Source organism: Panthera onca, chromosome B4 (genome assembly GCF_046562875.1).
Source record: "Panthera onca isolate mPanOnc1 chromosome B4, mPanOnc1 haplotype 2, whole genome shotgun sequence".
NCBI classification, from domain to species: domain Eukaryota; kingdom Metazoa; phylum Chordata; class Mammalia; order Carnivora; family Felidae; genus Panthera; species Panthera onca.
In genome coordinates this window covers 72,041,529-72,058,951 of record NC_138345.1, presented here as the reverse complement: position 1 = coordinate 72,058,951, position 17,423 = coordinate 72,041,529, and positions in this window count along the sequence as shown.

Genomic DNA, 17,423 nt, shown 5'->3' with positions numbered 1-17,423 from the left:
TGGGTCCATTTTGACTTGTCAAAAGGGCTAGAAGTTATATTTGAGATCCTTGTTGCGTTCATTGTCTAACACTTCCCATAGAAACTTGTTATATTTTTTCCACTAATGTAGCAGAATTATTATTATGATAACACTAAGTCTACTGTGCATCATATTCTCCCATATACTTATTTTTTGAGTTTCTGTATGAAAGAAATAAAGCATTGAGAGCAATCATAAATGGAGAACAGCCATGAATATGCACCATAAGGCATGTGGAAATTACTTTTAAGAAAATATCCAGTATCTGAAGGGGGGAGGGCTGGGAGAATAAAGAAGAAAAAAAGAACGAGAAGGAGGGAAAACAGAATGTTTTCTCTTAGTGAACTCTCTCCCCAAAGCTTTATGGGACCTACTAAAGTAGAAATTCCCAACACATTTTAGTGACATGATCAGTTATCACAATTTCCATTTAACAAATGTGTACATAGTGCTTTTTATGTGCCAACCATAGTTTTTTTAATGTTTTATATTCATGCATTTAATCCTCATAACAACCCTAGGAGCTATTACCACGTTTACTCAAACACAGGATGACTGAATAATCCAAACTCAGTCACATATAGGAAGTAAGTGGCAGAGCTGGGGTTCTAACCCAAGCATCTAGAATCTGGGCTCTTGGCCATTTTATAAACCACTTCCAGAGACATTCTGAATCCGTTAAAAAAAAAAAAAAATCACTTTTTTTCCCCCATCAATTGTAAGCTTTTAAAGTCTCATCAACTTTCTGCCATAGTTCTCTCCCCAAATGGTCTGGTTTGTATGGCCTAAGACTGCTCAAATTCCATTAGTAGTTATAAAACTCTTGTGGTGGATTTTGTAATAGGTCCCATGAGTCATTTGAAATTCTTCATAGATTTTAGGGTTTACATTTTTGGTGCTTTATAAATGTTGCAGAGAGACATTGCTGGCCTTATTTGTAAAGGTAACTGTTGTTGCTGGAAGGGAAATTAATTATTTACTTAGGTTACCTATGAGTCGATCATTGGTAAATTCCATTCTTTCATTCAATCTATTTTATTTCCTGTAGCTTCTCTCATGCAATATTTTTTTCCCAACTGAATAATATATGCTTCAAATATAATCAAGGTAATACGCCTATGTAAGAATCACACACTTGACCCTGAAAAACTATCATTATGTTGTGAATAGTTATTGAAATAAAATGTGCCTAATAATATGTGGCCAGGTTATTGGATTTGCAAAGCTTTTCCAAATCAGGGGAGGTAGACCGAGTATTTTCTCCTTCATTGGTCTTCTGATTAATTACAACTTTTGCCTCACCACAGGATGCCCTTTCTCTGCCCATTTCTTAAATGTTGTTGCTTCTCTGGCTTTGATCCTGTCCCTTTTCCTTGTCATCTTTCCCTATTGAAGTCATTCAGTCTTACAAGTTTACCATCTTTTCCAAACAGGGCCAGTTTCATGGGCATAGGAACAGTTCAATTACAGAGGTTCCTGCGCTCAAAGGGATTTAATGCTTGGGGTCTTAATGCTCTGTGGTTGCCAGCTTAAAATTCTTAATAACATTATCTTTGAATTTTTGTTTTATATCTGGAGTTCAGTGAGACAGAGAAGTGTGCTAGTTCTCATACAGTCCTGCCCCACACTGCCTCTCTGCCTCCCAGGGATAGGGTCTCAGCCTTGCCCACGCTCCTTTTTGCCCTACCCAGGACCAGGACCACTAGCACCAAGAGGACGTAGGCACAGGCATAGGGAAGTTCGGGGTCATGTGCGTGCATCCATGGTGTCGTAAGGTGGGGCAGGATGGCAGCTGTCCCTGCCCTAGAGTGGCAGTGCCACAGTGCACCCGCTGGGTGACCAGCGAGAGTGAGCCTCTTGCCCATCCTCTACCTAAGGGCATCCTGCATGGAAGTTGCAATCTCTTGGAGGCTGTCCCTTTAATGTGGTTTGGAGCCTAGAGTCCATGAGAAGGGGAGATACTTGGCTCCACTTCCCCACCTTCAGCCAGGGCGTGGTCTGTCAGTCCTACAAATTGGTGGGAAGGGGATCTGGCAGCTGGTGGACCTCATGCGCTCTTTGAACAAGGAACCCTGCAAATTTTCATTTGCACTGGGCACTGCAAATTGTATAGCTGGTCCCAATTTCAAGGTCTTTGTTTCCAGCCCAGATCTCTCTTCTGTGTTGCAAATGGTATGCTTGCTTGCATGCTGGATATCTCCACTTGGCTATTTCTTAGACATTTCACATTTAGTGGGTCCAACATTAAATTTATAATTTCTGCCCCAATCCTCTTTCCCAAAATTTGGGAATGGCACAAACTAGTTACATAAGCCAATAATCTGAGAATCATTTTCACTTCTTCCTGTTATCCCCCATGTCCAATCACTTACTTAATCTTATTACATATACCTTCCAGATATCACATCCTGTATCCACTGTTGCTTTGGTGCATAACTGCATAGCATGACATTTTAGCTGAAGCATGATGGAAGTAAGAGATTAAGACATAAAACTATCTAAGGGAATTAAGTTTTAGGCAGAAGGGAAAGCAAATGCAAAATTCCCAAGGAGAACCAGCAAAGAGGTTCTAGTAGCTGTGGTATAATACATTTCTACCAAATTTAGCACCTCACAGCAACAATAAACAGGCATCATCTCACACAATTTCTGTGGATCAGGAACTCGGGAGCAAGGTAGTCAAGGGGTTCTGGCCTAGGTTCTAACTTGTAGTCACAGCGTCGGCCAAAGCTGCAGTCACCTAAACACTTGACTAAGGTTCGAAATCTGCTCCTAAAATACTTCACTTTTGAATGGTGCTGCTTGTTAGCAGGACCTCAGTTCCTTCCTACACAAGCCTGTCTGTAGACCACTTGAACATCCTCATGACACAATCCTGTCTTTCCTGACGCAATGACTAATGCAAGAGAGTGGGCGAGATAGAAGCCACAACATCTTTTATGACCTCACCTTGGAAGTCACTCATTGTCATTTCTGCCACTAGTGACACAGGTCAATCAGTTCTACTTCCTGTGGGAAGGGTGTATACAAAAGCATGAATACCAGACACAGGGATCATTGGGAGCCATCTTGGAGACTGTTGGTCCACTATCACTGTTGTATATATCATTCTTCATTCTTAGTTATTGAGAACAAACTATGCTGGCCACTTTCCTGGGTGTTGGGAATTCAATAGTAAAACCAAAAAGCAAAAACAGACAACATCTCTGCCATCATGACTTTCCACTCTAGTGGATAGAGACAAATAAGTAAGTACATGTCAGGAAATGATGGGTACTAGTGAGAAAAATGCAGCAGGGTGAGAGTAATAGAGAGTGATGGTTGGGAGAAGGACTTTATAATGAATTGTTAGGAGAAGACTCTCTGATAAGGTGATATTTTAGCAGAGATCTGAAGAAAAAATGTTGTTTTAAAGAAACCAGTTCTTTAATTCAAGTAAAGGATAACGGCCTTGAGCCAGAATGGTAGTGGTAGGTGTGGATAATAGGTATGTTTTGAAATAAATCTGAAGAGTGTCTGAGGTACTGGATATGAGTCTGAGGGGGAAAAAAGGGAGTCAAGGAGTCAAGGGACTCCAAGATTTTGACCTGAGAAACTGTGAAAATGGAGTTGCTATTTTTGAGATGTGTAAGACTACAGGAGAGTAAGAGGGCATGGGAGTTTGGTTTTGGACCCATAAGTTTGAATTTGTGACTAGACATCCACATGGAGGTGTCCAGCAGTCATGGTCTGGAGCTTGGAGGAGAGATCTGCACTAGAGAGAAACTTCGAACTAGCCAGGACTGCATGGAAGGTTAATCTATGTAAAGAGATAGGATCCAAGTGTTGAGCTCTAGGACTTTGCCCTCCAACACTTGCATTGGGAAAATGTGGAAAAACCAGTAAAGCAGACTAAGAAGGAAAGCATGTCCAGTGAAAAATGAGGAACAGGAAAGGGTGAAGTTTGGTTAATTTTTTTTTCAAAACCAGAGGAAATGATCTTCTATGTCAAATGACTCTGATAAAGTGGCTTTATAAAGACTGCAAATTCTCCTGTAGCTCAAATAGCATTCTTTGAGTATGAAGAAAATTTGTCATTGGATTTAGCAGTGGGAGGTAATAGGTGACATAAGCAGTTTCAGAGGAGTGTGATAGGGGACAAAAGTAGTTTTTACAACATCACAAAGCAACTCTCCAATTCTCAATGGACATTGACTGGGTTTCCTACAGTAAACTCAATTCTGACACTGGAGATAGCATCAGATCCACAGGTTAAGAGTTCAGTCCCACAAAACTGTCTCTCTCTCTCTCTCTCCCTCTCTCTCTCTCTCTCTCTCTCACACACACACACACACACATACACACCACTTCAGACTCCAATCACAAGTCTTGGTTGTCACCTGTGCTTCTGACCAATTGGCTATAGATTGGAGGTTCCCACAACCCCCAACTCAGATTTGATTAGTTTGCTAAAGCAGCTCACAGAACTCAGAGAAACATTTACTTACATATATCAGTTTATTATTAAGGAGTTTATAAAGGGTACAGATGAACAGCCAGATGAAGAAGTCCATAAGGCAAGATCCAGAAAGTTTCTGAGCACAGGAGCTTCTTTCCCCAAGGAACGGGGGTGTACCACCCTCCCAGAACGTGCATGTGTTCACCAACCTGTAAGTTCATCAAATCTTGTTAAAGAGTTTTTATAGAGTGTAATCTGCAGCACCCTCCTACCCCTTTCTCAGGGACCAGTGGGTGGTACTGAAAGTTTCAACCCTCTAATCACTTAGTCTTTTGGATGACCAGCCCCATCCTGAGGCTATCTAAGGGCACTACCCCAAGTCCCTTCATTAGCAGAAGCCCAAAAAGGCTCCAAATGAAGGACAAAAGACACTCTTATCACTTAGAAAATTCCAAGAGTTTAGGGAGGTTTGTACCAGAAACTAAGGACAAAGAGCAAATGTATTTCTTGCTATACCATGGGTCCACAGGAGAACGAAGGAAAAAGAAATGGTAAAAATGACTATAGACAACTCTTTTGAGAATCCTTGAAATTCTTTGAAACCCATGATCTCTAGACTTCTATACTCATTTCCATTTGGATTCTCATAGGCAGCTAAAATTAAATGTCCAAAATCAATCTCCTGATATTCTTCCCAAACCCTGGTCTACCAATAATCTTCATCTCAGATGATCAAAATTCCAACCTTCTGATTGTTCAGTACCCAAAGCCTGGCATCATCTTTGATTTCTCTCTTTCTTGTTAATTCCATATTAACTCCATCAACAGATCTATTAAAATATATATATAGAATTGGACCATCCACACCACATTCCCTATTAACATCTCATCTGTGACATCATCCTCTCTTACTTGGATTGGTTTTCTAAATTCCTTACTTCCACCTCTGTCCCCCGCACAGTCCATTCTCAACACAGTAGCTCAAGTGATGCTATGAAACCATAAGCCAGATCATATTCTCTGCTCAAACCAGCAATAGCTCCCCATTTGAACTGTAGGAAAATCTAAGGTATTTTGAAAGCCACCCTATTTAAATTGCAAAATCTCCAGAGCTACCCCAGATGACTGTGCAAGATGTTTACTGTACACAGGTGCCTGGGCAAGGGGAGTAAAATGAGGCCTGATAGCTAGCTCAGCCTCTACCCGCCAAGCCACATGCTTTGGTGGAAGGTCTCTACAGGCTTCTACACAGGTTGTCAGGAACCCTGGATACCACTACACATGTACTCCCCTTCCTTCTTATTTTGCTTCATTTTCTCCTTATTACCTAGTTCCCTCTTATATACTACATCATTTGTTTACTTACTCTCTGTATTATCTGTCTTCATCAACTAAAGGATAAGCTCCATGAAAGCAAGTACTTTTGTCTTTTATTACCATATCCCCAGCACAGAGTAGGTACTCAATACATATTTATTAAATTGAATTGAATTTTTCTGTAAAGGGTAGTAGATAAATGCAGTAGTAGATAGAAGGGTATGTAGGGCCTACAGGAGGTATGTAGAAGAGAGAAGGGAAAATTGCTGTCGAGATGTCCTTGGGTAGGTAAAAGTGATGAGTTCCTGTAAACTGGAGATAATGGCTGTAAAAAGCAGGATAAAATTGTATCATGAAAACCATAGGGAAAATATAGTATTTGGATATAGATGCAGGCATATTGGTAGGTGTATTGGTAGGAGCTGTGGAAGCTGTCTTTTTTTTCCCCAAAATGTTTATTTTGAAAGTTTTTAAACATATAGAAAAGTTGAAAGAATAATGTAACAGACAGCTATACATCCATCCAAGCTTCAACAGTTGTGAACATTTTGCTGTATTTGATTTATCTATTTGTCTCTCTGTATATATTTCATTGAACCATGTTAATGTCACAGACTTCATGATATGTCATCTCTACATAAATAACATATTCACATAAAAGAGATTTAACAATATTTCCCTCATATCAACCCATTCCATATCCAAGTCTCAGAGAGTTTAATAGTCGGGTTTTTCATACAAACACCCAACCACATTTCACATACTGTGATTGGTTATATTCCCTGACTTTTTTTTTCCCAGTGACTTTGACTTTGACTTTTTCAAGAGAACAGAGCAGCTGTGGATGATTTCTTCTGCTTACTACTGTTTTTCAAAGTCTAGTATTTCCTGTTAACTGGAAACATTTTAGTAAAACATTTTTGGCCAGAATCTGTCATAGAACATGCTGTGTTCTTCATGTGGCATTACAGTAGGAGGTGTCCACTGACAGACTGTCCTACCATTATTGGTGTTAAGTTTGATCGCTAAGCTACCTGGGGAACACCAGATCTTTCCATTGGGTTGGGGTTCAAAGCTGGGCAGTGTGACTCCAGCATCTGTGCCTCTAAACATTTTCTGTTGTTGAGATAAATTTCCAGGCCCCAAATGAAGCCACTCCTGTCTGGGCTGTCATGTCAGCAAACCAAACTTTTGTGTTCCTATAAATGCTCTGCTTGACCAGAAACACAGGACAGTTGACCCTTGAATAGCAAGTGGGTTGGAGTGACAATCCCCTCTGTCTGCACTGCTGAAAATCCATATATAACTTTCGACTCAATAACTTAACTACTAATAGCCTACTGTTGACTGGAAGCCTTACTAATAACATAAACAATTGATTAACACATATTTTGTATGTTGTATGTATTACATACAATGGTCTTATAATAAAGTAAGCTAGAAAATATTAAGAAAACTATAAGAAAGAGAAAATGCATTTTACAGTACCGTACTGGATTTATTTTAAAAACCCACATATAAATGAACACACAGAGTTTAAATCTGTGTTGTGCAAGGGTCAGCTGTATATCTACTGAGCCAATCCCCAAACACCAAGAAAACTTTGGGCTCCATATTTATTTCCTCTTTCCTTCATCTTTTTGAATAAGGTCAGCTATGCAACCCAAGTCATTCATAATCTCCTTCTGCACTGCCACTTCTAATGCTCTGCAAAACTCACTCTTGCCCCAAATACCTTGGGAAATGTGTTTGTAATGCACTGTACTCCCCCAATCTGTGCACTGTTTTCCCTTGAATCAAACTCTACTAAGCTGTTAGTTGTGTCATTTGACACTATATTCCTCCTTAGGTATGAGCACAGGTCTTAAGAACAAGGAGTGCGGGGCGCCTGGGTGGCTCAGTCGGTTAAGCATCGGACTTAAGCTCAGGTCACGATCTCACAGTCTGTGAGTTCGAGCCCCATGTTGGGCTCTGTGCTGACAGCTCAGAGCCTGGAGCCTGCTTCAGATTCTGTGTCACCCTCTCTCTCTGCCCCTCCCTGCTCATGCTCTGTCTCTGTCTCAAAAATAAATAAAAACATTAAAAAAATTTAAAAAAAAAACAAGGAGCGCATGCACAAGCAGCAAGACTAGGATTGAAATGTACGACCCCAAAAGCTGATTGCTCCACCCACTCCATGAAAATGCCTCATCAATATGGAATCTTAAAAAAGTGCCCTTGTTTTTATATAGTGATAATTTTTTTAAGGCTTATTCATTTTTGAGAGAGACAGAGTGTGAGCAGGGGAGGGAGAGAGAGGAAGACACAGAATGAGAAGCAGGCTCCAGGCTCTGAACTGTCAGCGCAGAGACTGACACGGCTGTGAGATCATAACCTGAGCCGAAGTCAGACGCTTAACAGACCAAGCCACCCAGGTGCCCTAGTATTACATAATGATAAAGGAGTCAATCCAACAAGAGGATATAACAATTATAAATACCTATGCACTCAACATGGGAGTACTTAAACACATAAAGCAAATATTAACAGGCATAAAGGGAAAAATTGACAGTAAAACAACAATAGTAGGGGACTCTGGCACTACACCTACATCAGTAGATAGATCATCCAGGCAGAAATTCAATAAGAAAACAGTGGCTTTGAACAATACATTAGACCTGATCAACTTAACAGATATATATAGAACATTCTATTTAAAAACAGCAGAATACACATTCTTTTCAAAGGCACATTGAACATCCTCTGGGATCAATCATATGTTAGGTCACAAAACAAGTCTCAGTATATTTAAGGAGACTGAAATCATATCTCACATCTTTTCTGACCACAATGGTATGAAACTAGAAATCAATCATAAGAAAATAAAACAGAAAAAAGGACACAAACACATTGAGGCAAAATAACTTGCTACTAAATAGTCCATGGGTCAACGAGGAAACAAAAAAGTACATAAAGACAAATGAAAATGAAATACAATGGTCCAAAATCTTTGGGACATAGCAAAAGCAGTTCTAAGAGGGAAATTTATAGTGATACAGGCCTACTTGAAGAAACAAGAAAAACCTCAAATAATCAATCTAACCTGACACCTAAAGAAGTAGGAAAAAAAAGGATAAACAAGGCTCAAGGCTAGTCAGAGGAGAGAAATCATAAAGATCAGAGGAAGAAATAAGGGAAATATAAATTAAAAAAAAACAAACAAGAAAAGATAAATGAAATTAAGAGCTGGTTCTTTGAAAAAAATCAACAAAATTGATAAACCTTTAGCTGGACTCATCAAAAAAGAGAGGATGCAAATAAATAAAATGAGAAAAGAAAGAGAAGTAACAACCAACACCACAGAAATACAAAGAATTAGAAGAGAATACTATGAAAAATTATATGTTAACAAACTGGACATCCTAGAAGAAATGCTTAAGTTCCTAGAAACACACAATTCCAAAGGTGAATCAGAAAGAAGTAGAAAAATCTGAAGAGAGTAATTAATAGTAACAAAATTGAATTGGTAATCAAAAAAATCTTAAAATAAAAAGTTCAAGGCCAGAATGGATTCACAACTGCATTCTATCATATAAAGAAGATCCAAAATCTATTCCAAAAAATAAAAGAGGAAAATCTATTCCAAAAAATTCATTCTATGAGGCCAGCATTACCCTCATAACAAAACCAGACAAAAACACTACAAAAAAAGAAAGCTACAGGCCAATATCCCTTATGAACATAGATGCAAAAATCCTCAACAAAATATTAGCAAATTGAATTCAACAATACATTAAAACAATCATTCAACATGATCAAGTCGGATTTATTCCACAGACAGAAGGATGGTTCAATAGTTTGAAATCAACATGATACACCACATCACAAAATCAAGTATAAAAATCATAATCATCTCCATAGATGCAGAAAAAGCATTTGACAAAATTCAATACCCATTCATGATAAAAACTCTCAACAAATTTAGAGGGAACATACTTCAACATAATCAAGGCCATACATGAAAAACCCATAACTAACGTCATACTCAGCAGTGAAAAACTGACAGCTTTTCCTCTAAGATCAGGAACAACACAAGGATGTCCACTCTTACCACTTTTATTCAAGGTAGTCCTGGAAGACCTAACCACAGCAATCAGACAAGAAAAAGAAATAAAAGGTATCCAAACTGGTAAGGGAGAAGTAAAACTGTCACTGTTTGCAGATGACACCATACTATACATAGAAAACCCTAAAGACTCCACCAAAACTATTAGAAGTAATAAATGAATTCAGTAAAGTTGCAGAATCCAATATTAATATACAGAAATCCATTGCATTTCTACACATTAATAACAAAGTAGCAGAAAGAGAAATCAAGAAAACAATTCCGTCCACAATTGTGCCAAAAATAATAAATACCTAGGAATAAACTTAACCAAAGAGGTGAAAGATCTGTACTCTAAAAAGTGATAAAACATTGATGAAAGAAACTGAAGACAACACAAATAGAAAGATATTCTATGCTCATGGATTGGAAGAACTAATGTTGTTAAAGTGTCCATACTACCCAAAGCAATCTATAGATCCGAAGAAATTCCTATCAAAATAACAATAAATTTTTCACAGAACTACAAGAAATAATGCTAAAACTTGAATGGAATTAGGAAAGACCCTGAATAGCCGTAGCAATCTTGAAAAAGAAGAACAAAGCTGGAGGTATCACAATCCTAGATTTCAAGATACTACAAAGTTATAGTAATCAAAATTGTGTGGTACTGGCACAAAAATAGACACATAGACCAATAGAATAGAACAGAAAACCTGGAAATAAACCTATATGTGTATTGCCAATTAATCTACAACAAAGGAGGCAAGAACATACAATGGGGAAAAGACAATGTCTTCAATAAATGTGGCTGGGAAAACTTGTCAGGTATGTGAAAAAGAATGAAACTAAATCACTTTCTTATACCATATACAAAAGTAAACTTTAAGTGGATTAAAGACCTAAATGTGAGACCTGAAACCACAAAACTCCTAGAAGGAAACATAGGCAGTAATTTCTTTGACATCAGCCTTCACAACCTTTTTCTAGATATGTTTCCTCAGGCAAAGGAAATAAAAGTAAAAATAAACTATTGGGACTACATTAAAATAACAGGGTTTTACGCAGTGAAGGAAACTATCAACAAAATGAAAGGCAACCTGCTGAATGAGAGGAGATATTTTCAAATGATATATACCAAAAGGGTTTAGTATCCAAAATATATAAAGAATTTATGCAACTCAATACCAAAAAAACAGTCTGATTAAAATGGGCAGAGTACCTAAATAGACATTTTTTTCAAAGACATATACATGGCAAAGAGACACATTAAAAAATGTTCAACATCACTATTCATCAGGGAAATGCAAATTAAAATCATAATGAGATACTACTTTATACGATTTTATTCTAGCCAGAATAAAAAAGACAAGAAATAACAAATGTTGGAAAGGATATAGAGAAATAGGAAGCCTCAGGCACTGTTGGTGGGAATGTAAATTCGTACGACCACTGTGGAAAACACTATGGAGGTTCCTCAAAAATTAAAAATAGAAATACAATGTGATCCAGAAATTCCACTATTGGGTATTAACCAAAGAAAATGAAACACTAATTTGAAAAGATATATGCACCCCTATGTTTATTGTAGCATTATTTACAATAGCCAAGTTATGGAAGCAACTCATATCCATATTGATGAATAGATAAAGAAGATATGGTATATGTATGTATATGTATATGTATATGTATATGTATAATGGAATATTACTCAGCCATGAAAAGGATGGGATCTTGCCATTTGTGACAACATAGATGGAACAAGGGGGTATTATGTTAAGTGAAATATGTCAGAGAAAGACAAATACTATATGATTTTACTTTTAAGTGGAATCTAACAAAACAAACAAACAAAAAAGCAGAAACAGAGCCATAAATACAGAGAACAAACTGATGGTTGCCAGAGGGGATGGTGGAGGGAAATTGCTGCAACATGGGTGAAGGGAAGTGGGAGGTACAGGCTCCCAATTATGGGATGAATAAATCATGGGAATAAAAGGCACAGCATAGGGACTATAGTCAATGGTATTATAATGGGGTTGGATGGTGACAGATGGCAACCACACTTGTGGTGAGCACAATAGAGATGTTGCATCACTGTGTTGTATACCTGAAACCAATGTAATATTATGTGTCAACTGTAGTTTAATAAAAATTTAAAAATAAAAAAAATGTAAGAACAAAAAGGATAAATAAACTGAGAAGAAAAGAGACTTTCCTACTTGGTTTGTTGGTGGGTTGGTTGGTTGGTTGGTTATGAAATTAAGCAGAGGCCCCAGTTTTGTCCATAGCTTGCTTTTAATTGCTATACATGATGGAAAATGTCAAATACCCCAAAGTCTACGTGCCCACTTCAAATACTATAAAATCTAAGTCATTGCTGTGGGAGGTGGGGGTGATGGGCAGAAGCAGAGTGTGTTTCTGTAACAATCTCAAAGTTATGTAGAATTTAATTGCATTTAAAAATTTTTTGTTGTTTATTTCTGACAGATACTGAGAGAGAGAGGGAGAGAGAGAGCGTGTGAACTGGAGAGGGGGAAAGAAAGAGAGGGAGGATGACAGAGGATCTGAAGTGCGCGCTGTGCTGAGAGTAGAGAGCCCAATGTGGGGCTTGAACTCACAAACCATGAGATGGTGACCTGAGCTGAAGTTGGACGCGTAGCTGACAGAGCCACCCAGATGCCCTCATTTTTAAAATATCTAATACTCTGCAAGACAAGATGAATTATGAAGAGCAAATAACACAAGTGTCTCACACTTAACAATGAGAAATAGCTTTCTGTTACAACTAGAGAGAAGTTTAGGGAAGTTGATGATTGCCCATGTCTGTTGATTTGCCATATAGTCTTTCATTTTCACTGCTGTTTAATTCACAAATAATTTGTGAGTAAAAGTGAAATAAAATCTCCTTTTCTAGAACATTGCTGGATATTTTTACCATCAACAGGAACATGACTATAGTCAGTTCACAGAATTATCTTAGCCTTTTTGGCACCATCTGTTTCATTTTCTGAGATTGCCTGGCCTGTCCACAAATCTGAAAATATTTACTATTTGACCTTTAACAGAAAAAGTTTATCAACACTTGGGTTATACTGTCCCTTCTTTGAGTGTTACTTTTTTTTTTTTTTTTTTTTTTAAGAAGGCTGCAAACCCAGCACAGAACCCAACGCAGGGCTTGAATTCAGGACCCTGAGATCAAGACCTGAGCTGAGATCAAGAGTTACATGCTTAAACAACTGAGCCACCCCGGTGCCCCCTGGATGTAATCTTTGAAAGCTATATTATACTTCTGAGATGGAGTTGTTTCAGCAGGTAAACAATCTGCACAAATGGGTATTTATGAAGAACCACTTATTTATGTGTTGATTTTCATTCACTATTTTCAGCAATTACACATTTTTTCCCCTATAGCTTATCGTGGAGGAAATCACAAATGACTTTATAGAATTAGCAGGCAACCTGAAGGGGGTCCTCCACAGTGATGTTTTTGGCCAGTGTTAAATGTACCTTGGTCTGAGTCAGGACAGGGACTAAACGGTGCCCAAGAATGGAGCTCTGAGTCCAGCCCAACATTACATTTTCCTCCCAAACTGGCCCCTGAGGCCCCTCAGTATACGTGTGGGCAAAGGGACTAAATATGTGGGTCTCTGCTCTTTCAACCAAGCCTTTGTGCTGTTGGGTCCTGCCTCATCAGTTTCCATCCAGCCTGGGGAACATGCACGACACCTTTCTTCTGCTCACTTAGTTTCCTGGCCTAGATTCTGGGTGGTGATGCCTGTCTTCATCATTCCACATGCCAAACTGAGCCGGTCCTCCTCTGGGTGCATTCCATTCCACATCTTCCACAGACTCGTTCAGGAATCCCATCAGCTTCTCTCCAGTGATGGTCTCACTTGGCAACTTCTGCCGCAGTTCTGGGCTGCAGCAGAGCCCTGAGCTCTGTGACTCTGAGATTCTTCATGCAGGACATGTTTACCTCTCTGCCTTGGGGTTTTATTAGGGGAGTAACTCTGTACAGATATCTCTGAATTATCTTCATTGGCACCTCTGATTGGATATGAAAGGGTGTGAGACCACCTGGCCAAGGGGGGAGGCAGTGGCAGGGACAGAAGACCTTGGGTGGGCACAGTGCTCCCAGCTGAGAATAAACCAGTTTGTAGACTGAAAACTATATTTTTGTTGTTTTCATTGTGGTAAAAAAAATATGTAACATAAAATTTACCATCTTAACCATTTCTAAGTGCAAGTTCACCAGCGTATATTCACACTGTGTAACAGATTTCTAAAACTTTTTCATCTTGCAAAACTGAAACTCTACATTCATTGAACAACTTCCATTTTCCCCTTCCCCCAGCTTCCGGCAACCAGCATTTATTCTATTTTCTGTTTCTATGAGTTTGACTACTTTAGATGTCTCATATACATGGAATCACATAGCATTTGTCTTTTTGTGAGTGACTTCTTTCACATAATATAATGTCATCAAGGTCTGGAAACTATCTTTTGATAATTTTGATTTTCTCAGTAAAATAGAAAACAAAGGTAACTGGCAGGGAATGAAAATGTAGAAGGGGGATCAGGCAGAGAGAAGGACTAAAACCGTTATCAGAGATAGCTGGGAAGGAAATGGACTAGGGAAAGAGCATAGGATCACACCAAAGACCCATGCGAGGTTGTAGGTTTAAAGCGAAACCTACTAGCACGTTCATATATTTTTTCCAGGCACATTCCACTACTCAGGTCCAAGCATCAAACGGGTGGACAGTTGGATAAAACTAGAGTTGGGTTTTGCAAGGTAAGTTCAACAGAGAGAAAGAAGAGGAGAGCGTTGATGGCATGGCTTTTAACAATTACCGGATCCAAGAGATAACATAGTGAGGAGACGACTGAACAAGAGTTGTAAGATCAGAAAGTTGAATACTTGGGGGGTGTGGAAGTATCAGAATTGCTGGAGCTATTTCTCCCTTGGAGTACTGCTGAAGCCTCCTTACTAGTTTTCTTATTCTTTTCCATTCATTCTCCCTTTTATGGTCAGAAATGATCCTCGTGTAGTGAAAACTGATGAGGTCATTCCTTTCAAATTCCCCACAGACCTCCCATTAGACTGTGGATAGTGGCAGACTTTTTCATGATTTCAGGCCTCATTCTCAACACCTCTTCAGCATCTTCTGTACCTCTAGCACCTCCAGTTACCTGAAGGTTTTATTCGCTACCATAACTCCAAGGCTTTGCACATGCTGTTCTCCCTATTTGGACCACATCTCTCCATCTTGAATTGGCTTTCACTTATTCATCAGGTCTCCACTTAAATTTTACTTCCTCCCGGAAGACTTCCTTGATTTTCCCCCAGTCTATATTGAATGCTTCTCATTCATACTTGCAGAGTATCCTGTATTTTCTCACACCAGCATTTAATATACTTCACTGTTAATGCTTACTTGTTTAGTTATATTTTAATTCTCTATACATCCTGTTGACCCTATATGAATAGCTATATTCATGAATAGCTATATATGAAGCATCAAAATCACAGTTTTTTTCTAATATTTAAAGCCTACATAGAAGGTGATTCTTAAAAGTGATTCAAATTCCTTTTTGAAAGTCTTCTCTGGGCTTCCCAGGATGTCTCACTGATCTGTTTGCTCCATAGTCAATAGCCAATCCTGTTCTACCAAACCTCTAGCCTTCTGTTCTACCCCCTTCCTTTCCTGAGGCTTATTTCATCCAGTGTCATGACTTAAAAATATCATCTAAATCTGTATCTCTAACCTGGACATCTCTTGGGTGCTCCAGATTTTTATGTCCACCTGTCTATTCTACATTCCTACTTGGTGAAACAGACTTATGAATACTACCAAAACACCATTACCCAAGTTGTCTCCATTTAGGGCAGAGCACCTCTGGTAGATTGTATTTTATAGATAGCTGCACCAAAATACTTATCCCATTTCCCATGCTCTTCTTACAATGTGACTGACAGTGTGCCATTGAAAAGTGGGTTCTGTGATCTCTGTTATTGGATCTTGGCAGGGTTTGTGACTTCCCTGATCAGTGGAGCACAGAGGAGGTGATGCTATGTAACTTCTGACACTGGATCATAGAAAAGGTAGAGCTTCCTCTGCTTGGCTCCTTATCTCTCTCAAGATGCTCACTTTTTGAAGCCAAACACTATGCTGTGAAAAAGCTCAGACCACATGGAGAGGTCATGTGTACATATTCCAGCTGATAGCCTCAGGTAAGGCCTGAGCTGACATCCATCATTAACCATTAGACAGGTAAGTTGAACAGACCTTTAGATGGTTTCAGCCTCCAGTCCTAAAGCCTTCCAGCTGAGGTTCCATATATGGAACAGAAACAAGCCATCGCTGCTAGGACCTGTCTGAATTCCTGGCTCACAGAAACCACAAGAGATGATAAATGATTCCATGTGGGGGTAATTTGTTACACAGCAAATGATAATTAATACAGTATAACAGCTAGTCACTTTCTCAGGCCAAGATTTTATTTTCCTCTTTCCTCATTCCACTTTTTTTTTTCTCATATCCATATCTACTCTATTCAACAAGTCTGGTCCACCCTATCTCCAAAATACATCAAGCATGTGACCCCTTCTTATCTCCCATAATACACCATGATCCAAGTAACGATTATCTATGGCTAAGGTAATCAGAAAACTTCTAATTGATCTTCCTGACTTTGCTCTTTCTTCTCTACAGCCCATTCTCCTTTTGGTGGCTAAAGAGATCCTTTGAAAATTTCTATCTGAATATATTCCTTCCCTGCTTAAAACTCTCTACAATTGAACATACTTGAACACTTCCAAGATGTTTGATGCTATTAAGGAACAATTGTGAGTTTTTAAAGTGTGATAATAGTATTGTAATTTCTTTTGGTATGCATATAGAAATATTTATAGATGAAATGATATAATTTCTGGGATTGTTTCAAAATAATAGAGAGGGTGAGTAGGTAGGGGTATTGACCAAACAAAGCTGGGCAGGAGCTGAGAATTGTCTATGCTAAGGACAAATGCTAGGTAGGGGTCAGTATATTATTCTTTCTATTCTTTGTATGTTTTATAATGTATTTTTTTAAAAAGGGGAAAAAGCCTTTCAGTGTCTTTCTTTCTGTTCTGCTTTTGTTCCCTTCTTTTCCCTTATTTTTTCTTTAAGAAAGTTATTAGCTTTCTTCTATTTCCTTCCTCTGAGGTAGCTATGGATGGCAGGGCCTGAAGGGGTGGGACCAAGGAAACAGAGCTGAGGAAGTAGCTGAGGGCATGTAGGGGAGATAGAGTTCCAAGGTTGAGAAAGCAGTGATGGGGTTAAAAGATTGGTTACATAAAGGAGGAATGAGCAAGTAAGTAAATAAGGTACAAATATGGACAGGAGGAAGGCCAGAATAACTGCTGTGGTTTTGATTGGAATTGGAGACATTAGAAGTCATGGTAGACAGACAGATAAAGACATAGATGCAGATATGTTATATGTTTGTCATATATGTATATGCTATATGCATATGTTGTGCTTGTGTATGTGTTTCCTACCTCAGTCCAATGAAAGG